The sequence below is a fragment of the Tenrec ecaudatus genome, chromosome 2 (assembly GCF_050624435.1).
Source record: "Tenrec ecaudatus isolate mTenEca1 chromosome 2, mTenEca1.hap1, whole genome shotgun sequence".
NCBI classification, from domain to species: domain Eukaryota; kingdom Metazoa; phylum Chordata; class Mammalia; order Afrosoricida; family Tenrecidae; genus Tenrec; species Tenrec ecaudatus.
In genome coordinates, this window is record NC_134531.1 from 159,048,056 (window position 1) to 159,055,913 (window position 7,858).

Sequence of the window (7,858 nt, forward strand, 5' to 3'; positions counted from 1 at the left end):
TTGGGGCCTGCTGACTCCAAAGCCTGTACTTTGAACAGGTCTTCCGGGGCACTGCTTAATCTGGCCTCCCAGGGACAGAGGGTCTTCACAGGTCCTCCTCGAAGAGTGGGCAGGGGCCCTGCCCCAGTCATCGCAAAGTCGGGTTCAGGCTAGAACCCAGAACCTTCTGCACCTTCAGGGCAGACAGAGGTTAGGGGACGCATCCTTGTGAGGACAGCCAGGAGTGGCAGGCACAGGTCCAAGCAGGGGCGCGGGCTGCAGTGGGGACCAGGCATTTAGTGGCCATCCGAGCCCACTCTCTAGCAGTTAATTCTTCCCTGTGTCTTTGTCTTAGCCCTTCACTAGGCTGCCCGCCCATCAGGTCCTCCCCAAGGGCCTCGGAGCTGGAGCTGTGGAGCTGCGTGCCCAGCAGTCAGGCAGGGTGTGTAACCAGTTCTGCCACGGGCCTGCTGAGCCCAGGACGCAGGCCTGCCCTTGCAGGGCCCCACCGTGCCCTGCCACCACTCACAGAGGCCCAGGGGTCCAGGCCTCCACCCCCCCTCCGGCCCCCTGCCCCCCAGAGCCTCATCTCCGGCCGGTGCCATGGCAACCAAGAGCGCCAGGCCCAGGCAGCCAAAGGAGCCCCAGAGAGGGGTCCTAGGCGGAGGCAGGGGAGGGGCGTGCAGCCTGCAGACAAGCGAACCTTCTGTTCCCCAGGCTGCGGCCGCCCTGGATCAGCCCTGGGCTGGCCAGGGTGGGCGCCACACTAGAATAGGGCCTCAGTGCCAAGGGGGCAGGCAGTCCTGGGCCCACTCTCGCTGACCCACCAGCACACAGCCCTGCCTGGCCAAGCAGGGACAGCTAGCTAATGAGAGAACTCGCCATCAATGGTGCCAATCACGGGCACCAAGAGTCTCCTCGGTCCTCCTGGCCAGCAGACCGGGAGGGGAAAGGCTCTCAGGTTCCACAAACTGGCCCACTCTCACCCTCCTTCCTTCTGTCTGCCCCTCGCCCTCTGACTCCCACTGACCGATAGTCAGCACCCCATGCCTCAGCCGCCTCACCTATACATTGGGGCCTGTGGTTGAGTGGACAAGACTATCTCCTGTGAACCCTTCAAGTGAAACCCCCACAGCGGGGCCGCCACGTTGGTATTGGTCATCGACTCACGAGAGAGCAAGGCACTCACTCCCGCCAGCACAGCACCGGGGCCCCGCTCCCCAGGCCGTGTCAGCAGACTTGTAGGAGCGCCTCTGCCCAGAAGGTTCCGAGGGAGGAGGCTGTGCGGTCAGCGCAGCCTGGCTTGCCCTCTGACAGAGGATCAGGCAGGGCAAGGTCTCACCCTACTATGCAGGCATTTAGTGGACACCGGAGGACTAGACTCCAAACTCAATGGGTCCCAGTCCTCTCTACGTGCACTGATGCTTCCTGGACGCAGAAGACGGGATGGGCCTTGCAGCAGGTGTAGGCAATGGTGGAGCAGCCTGAGATGCAGGGCTGTGTAAGCCTGGCCCTTCTGGTCCTCAGGTCTGGGGCACCCACAGACACAGGGCTTCCTGGGCTGGGGGCGGGGAAGATGGTGATGGTGAGCCTACCCCTCAGGGAGTTGAGGGGTCAGACAGACATGAAGGACTCTGGCTGGGACCTGACCCATGCTGTAGGACAGGGCACTTTGTGTGGGAGCCCAGCCAAGCACTGAGTGGCACTGTCAGCTTGGAGAGACTCCATCCAGAGTCTGGGTCCCAGCTGTCTGACTGCGTGACCCCTCTGAACTCAATTCTCCGAGTCAGTTGACTGGGAATAGCCCGGAAAGACCTGTTTCCATTGCTTTGGGCATTCGGAAGCGTGATGAGAAGACCCTGACACACAGCCACTGCTCAGCAGACACAGAACGATATGCGCTCCCAGAGGGTGAGAAGCTGGCTCTGAGCTAGGCATGGGTTGCATGGTGGCACTGGCAGCTCAGGGCATCATACTGGGGCTCTGTCTGGGCCGAGCCCACAGCCTTAGCAATGGCTTGTTTGAGAAATGGTCATCATGCGTGTGAAGCAGAGAACTGAGCTGATGGGTGGGTAGGAAGGCAGAGTCATGAGGAGAGCGTGGGGGCCAGGTGAGGAGCTGAGATTTGCCGTAGAGGTACGCAGGAAGCCAGCGCTGGAAGGAGTGGACAACCAAGTGGGTGGCTGGCCACTAGGAGGGCTGTGCTCATGGTGGTCTTGGAAGGGGCCCCTCACCTAGGAGAGTGATATGAAGAGGCTGACAATATGGGGGGGGAGGTGGGTTAGGACAGGGACATGGAGGCAGCCAGGACAGTTTCAGGGATGAAGCCCTTCTCTAACTAGTCACATCATCTGAAAATTTACAAAATGAAAATGCAGGACCCTTTGTTCACAAAGAGCATTAAGGATTCCAACAGGTGACTAGAGAGCATTAGACCAAGCCAGAGGGGAGACTAACTGTCCACCATCCACTGGCCTATCTCTGTACCCTCCCCTTGATCCAGCTGGCTGCCATATAGGTAGCCAGGCAGGAGACTGCAGATACAAACAGAGGTAAGACACAGTCTCCCACGTCCACTGGGACCCATCAGGGCCCTTAATCCTCAAGTCCAGTGGCCCTGGGTTAGGAGGGGCCAGAGCTTCCTGACATGTTTATAAAGCTGAGTCCTTTCGCCTCTGGGGCTGATGCTGGAAATCACCTGGCCCTAAGGAGTGGAGAGGTTGGTGGGGATACAGCCCATGGGGCTCCTACATCCAGGAGTGGAGCAGCCGGAACCTCCGGTCATCTTTATGGAAGCGGCCACAGTGGCCAGAGAGGAACTGGGGCTTGATCCAAGGCTCCCTGGTACAGAGACTAGCCACCCTTCTCAGGATGCCATCCACTGCATGTTAGCCCCACTCTGTCTGCTGACCACACCTTTCCCAAAGACCTGGGGGTGAGTCCAGAAGGTCGGAGGTAGAGTCAGGTCCCCAGTGGGAAGGAGATGGTGAAGTGCCTGGTGAAGTGCCAGCATTCTCCGTGGCACAAGGAAGTCCCAGGCCTGTGGCCCAGGTCCCGGCACAGCAGCCCAGGGCCATCTGATGAAGCTTCCTACCTCCTTCCCTAGGGACCTCATACTGTACCGTAACGGGGTGTAAGCAGGCACCCCCAAGGTCTTCCATGTCTCTGACCTCTAGGACATCCTAACTCTGCTCTGCTACTCCACCTCCCATTGGACAGCCCTCCCCATCACTGGGCGGAGAAGCTGGACGCTGGCAGATGAAAGGTTTTGAGTACCTGAGACATAAAATAGCCCTTAACTAGAGGAGAAGAAAGAGCAGTCATGCAGTGACAGCAATAGACTTTGATTTTCCATCTCCTGCACTCGCTTGGGCTGGGGCTCCCAACATGCATCTGGGAAGGGGGCGCAGGGAGGCAGGGTTCCAGTGTTCAGAAAGCTCTGGGTCTGAGGCTTGGGAGAGGCGTGGGGCAGGCTCCCCGCTCGATACTTCGAGTGTGGGCTTGCTTCAAGCCCTCCAAGTTGGGTGTCAAGACACTGTCACTGGTCTGCGATGGAGTTGCACCAGCTTCGTCCTCTACCAACTTCCACTTCACTGAAGTCAGAGACAGGCAGTTCAAAGACTTAGAACACCACCCCAGACCCTCCCCAACAGCCCCCCTGCTCCTCCGTCCCCAGTCTCCCAGGAATGTGGGCTTGTGGACACTGTGGGCACTACCCCTGCGCGTGTCCTGAGCAGCGGCGTCCACTGAGGGAGGGGCTGCATGGATCACCAGCTCTGATTGCAGGTGAATGTTTCCCATGAGCAGCCATCGATCCTGTCCTCTGTCTGCAATGTGCAGGGAAAGAGTGGGAGAGAGCCGTTTCCTGATGCAGTTAAATATGCATGATCCTGAGCACACAGCGGGGCTTGTGCGGCTGCCAGCCTGGCCCAGCGTGGCTCGGAATCCTGGAATTGTTGTCGGGTTGGAAGGGGCTTGCTTCAGCCTCCTCACTGCGGAGAGAAGTGAGGCCGGGCGAGGGGCTGCAGTGCCCGTGTTCACACAGGGCACGCTCCCCCGCCAGATCCCTGAGAGGCCCTCCACAGCCGGCAGCCTGACAGGGGCTTTAAACTGGGCCTCAGGGAGCCATACAGCTTCCACCCAGCCTGGATATGAAGCATCTGGGTGTAAATCCCAGCCCCCACCCTTCCTGGCTGTGGGAATTAGGGCCACTGGCCTGACCTCTCTGAGCTGTTGCTTCATGTGGAAAGCCCCTGTACTCGTGGAGGCTGTTAAAGATGGTCCCGTTCACTCCACAAATGTCAGTAAGGCATGTACCAAGGAACACAGGGTGGATGCTCTGGGGACGTCTTGTGGGCCCAGCATAGCGACAATACACAGGACATGTTCACAAAGCGTTGGCTGTCGGTGACCCTGCCCACAGGCTTCCTAGCTCTGCCCCTGGGAGGCACCCTAGACCTCTTCTGTCCTATCTGCCCCCAGCAAGGGGCTTCTGTGGGACAGAATAGAGGGGGGGGGGTCTCCTTTTCCAAGGATGCACTGCCCACAGGGCTCTGCCCATAGGGCCCCTCCCCCTCCTTCCTTTCTCCCCTTCACACCGAGCTAGCTGTCCTGAGCAAACCTCTCAGAGTCCTTTCCTTCAGCCCAGACCCAGCCTACGGGCTGTGGGCCTCACACAGCACCTAGTAGTCAGGGTCCCTTCCCTGGGCACAGCCCGTGCCAGGTTAATGTCACAGCGCAGGACTCCTGGGCAGAAGCGAGGGGAAGCAGCAGCCCCTGTTTAGCCGATGGCAGAAGCGGCGCACTGACCAGCACCTCACCTGGTCAGTGTGGCACAGTGCATGATGCACGGGGCTGCTAAGCACAAGGCCAGCAGTCCAAACCCACCCACCACTCACTCTGTTTATCGTAGCACACGAGACTGTCTGCTCTGATAAACACTTAAGTCTCAGAAAGCCAACAGTCAATTCTACTGTCCTTCAGGGTGGTCCTCAGGCAGGATCAACGTGATGGCAGGGGTTGGCTTTGTTCTGTGCTGTTACCTCCCGGAGCCCAGTACAGGTCAGTGCTGCCATGCAGAGATGAGGGGACCAAGGCCCAGTGGCTGGCCCAGCGTCAGTGGGCATTAAGCTCGGGGGACTGCTTGCCCAGATGAGGAAGCGGTCCTGAGGAGGTGCAGTGGGGGCCAGGGGGCCCTGACTGAATCCACAGAGCTTGCTGCTGCCCCACATCTGGGGCACTGACAAGTTCCAGCTCCTCTTCCCCCAGGAAGTACCGCCAGCCCCAAGGGGGGAGGCCCCTGATAGCCACGGTCAAGCAGGAAGTGTGGATGCCGACCAGATGGTCTCCTTCCCCGCTCAAGGCCAGACAGGTCTTGATGCTGAGCTGCCCTATCTGTGGGGGAGATGCCGGAGCCGGGGGCAGGCCTGTAGAAAGATAGGGGCTCGCCTCCTTCTGACTAGTAAGGACTGTGGAGTAAGGTGGTGGGGACTGAGACACCAAGTCTACTAGCTGTGCCACCCTGGACACGTCAGTTAGCCTCTCTGAGCCTCAGTTTCCTCAACTGTAAAATCAGAGGAATCCCATCGCTGAGACCCAAGACCAGTGGTGAGGGTGTCAGGGTGTGTGAGGTGTGTGCTCTGTGCCTGGGGCGACAGGGGGTAGGTGAGGGTGGGAAGGGCAGCGGCACTGTCATGTCTGAGATCGCTGAGGGTCTGGCTGTCCCTGCTTGGGGGGCTGCCGAACCCCTACAGTTCCTGCTGGAGGCCCCTGTGAGCTGGGGGCCTCAGGGGTGGGCAGGAGCCCCTCCCAGTGAGAGTGGGGCATCTGTGATCCAGAGAGCTTGGTGTCCTGGAAGGCACATAAAAGAGTTGGGTGGGACTGGGGGCTGTGTTCTCTCAGGCGGGTTGTCCATCCAGTGTGGTGGGGGGGGGGGCAGTGGGGGCAGAGGCCAGCTGAGAAGGCCTGGGGCCTGGGTGCAGGGAAGGCCCAGCGGCTGGCTGGTGGCGAGGAGACCTGCCCAGGAAGGCTGGAGGAAGCAGGAGGGAGGGGCCTTGGGGGGAAAGGTACAGGGATAGAGGAAGAGACTGCGGGCAGGAGAATGGAGAAGACATATGTCCAAAGGCGTGACCCTGCCAGTCCCTCGGGGAATCCTGGGATTGGACAGCAGGAACAAAAGGGCCAGGTTTGCAGCAGCTGGGGAGTGTGGGGCAGAGCTAGCACAGCTCCAAGCTCGGTCCCCTTTCTGTGTGGCTGCCCTGAACCTCAGTGTCACCCTGGCAGAGGGGAGGGAAGCAGGCCAGGGCTCTGGAGCTTCTGCTGGGTGCTACCTGAGGTCATTCTCCTGAAGCACTGGCCCAGGGCCTGGCGGGACGGGCAGTCACTGTTAGGAGCTGGGGTGCTCGGGGGCTGGGGGCCCACAGGAGGGTTTTGAGCAAGGGAGTGGCATCACCAGATTCATGCTTTAGAACAGACCAGAGAAGGAGCCAAGCCCAGAAACACCGAGGGAGACACCGAGGGAGACACCGAGGAAGCCTGAACAGTGGCCTGGGACCCTGGGAAAGAGCTCCCCAGGCTTACCCCATTTTCTTTTTTTTTTTTTTTTGCTTACCCCATTTTCACAGGAGACCCCAGACCCAACAGCCTGGCCCCAGCCCCCAGAGTGCTAGGCCGGGCCTGCCACTGAGTGGTAGGGGCACTCATTCTGAAACTTTCCCAGCCATTGAGGGTTTGGAAGGACATGTGAGGAATCTGGAAAATTTGCAAATCCATTTAAATCCCAGAGGTTGCTGGGTGGCTAATTGGCCTAGAGCCAGTCTGATTCTTGGGGGCAAGGCCGGGCCTGGGTGCCAGGGCTGTGGGCCCTAGGTCCCTTGTCCCTTAAGGGCTCCTCTATAAGCCACCCCCAAGTCCCCTCTCTTGCCCCCTTCTGGCTTCCCCACCTCCTATAGATAGGGGGTGCTGTCTCAGCACCCAGAAACCCCTGGAGCCTGTTGGTTTGATGAGGGAAGACAGCACACTTGGGAGGCAGGGACCACTCCCACCTAGAAACCGAGGGAAGGCCAGAAGCGGTTCTTTCAGCCCTGACTTGGTTTTCCACCGCCCGGCCTCCTCCCATCTGGATTTGTTAAACATATTTTTCATTATTTGGAGGAGGGCTGGGATAAGGGACAGGGCAAGGGGTGGGGTCCTTCTTCTCCCAGCACTTACCTTGCTGTGGGAGTGTCTTCGCTTGTAAGCAGAGTCCCAGGCTCTGGGCTGCCACCCCCTCCAGGAAGCCCTCCTCACTGCCTTCTCCCCTTCTCTGGAGATACTGCAGGACTGCACACGGCCAGCGGCTGGGCAGGAGGACAGACAGGGTCACTGCAGAAGCTCGAGACTGGGAGAAGGAGGGTGGGGTCTGCAGGGGCGGGAACTGCCTGCCTTCATCTCACTCCCAAAGCATCCTTCAGGAAGAGCAAGCTTCCAGGAGGGGCCGCCCTAAGTCTGGCCAGCCAGGGCTAGCCGCAGGGCCCAGGCTGCTGTCCGGCAGCTGCTTGGAGGGGCTTGGGCTCCTTCCTCCTCAGTGAGCTCCTCCTCTGGGGCTCCAAGGTGCTCAGAGCGTCCAGGGTCCCAGACAGGGAGGGCAGGGACTGCTGTGCGGCTGGCAGCCCCAGGAGCTCACTCCACTGTGGGCTTCCCTGCCCCCACACCCCCACTTTGGGGGAAAGGCTGCAGGGCAGCCTCTGATTGGTCAGCGGAGAGAAGGGGGGGTGGCAGGGCGGGGAGGGCGGACGCGTGCGTCTGTTTTCAATTTCACTTTTCCCCCTCAGTTTCTTGTTGTTCTTCCCGTGTGCGCCCTCCCTTCTCCCCAGCTCTCTCTGGATGTGAGGGGATGTTT

General features: G+C 59.9%; 1 protein-coding gene across 2 annotated transcripts in view; it reads right to left on the bottom strand.

Moving 5' to 3' along the window:
• PDGFRB (platelet derived growth factor receptor beta) overlaps nt 1-7,650 on the bottom strand; it is a 38,530-nt gene extending 30,880 nt beyond the window's left edge. Inside the window, exons 1-2 of one of the 2 annotated variants that reach the window (XM_075541804.1) lie at nt 7,402-7,650; nt 7,189-7,316 (exon numbers count right to left, since the gene is read on the bottom strand). The gene's annotated coding sequence lies outside the window, so the exon portion shown is untranslated. Of the gene's footprint in view, nt 1-7,188 lie in introns of both variants that reach the window. The other variant, XM_075541803.1, reaches the window with a different exon arrangement.
• Nucleotides 7,651-7,858: the final 208 nt, after the last annotated feature.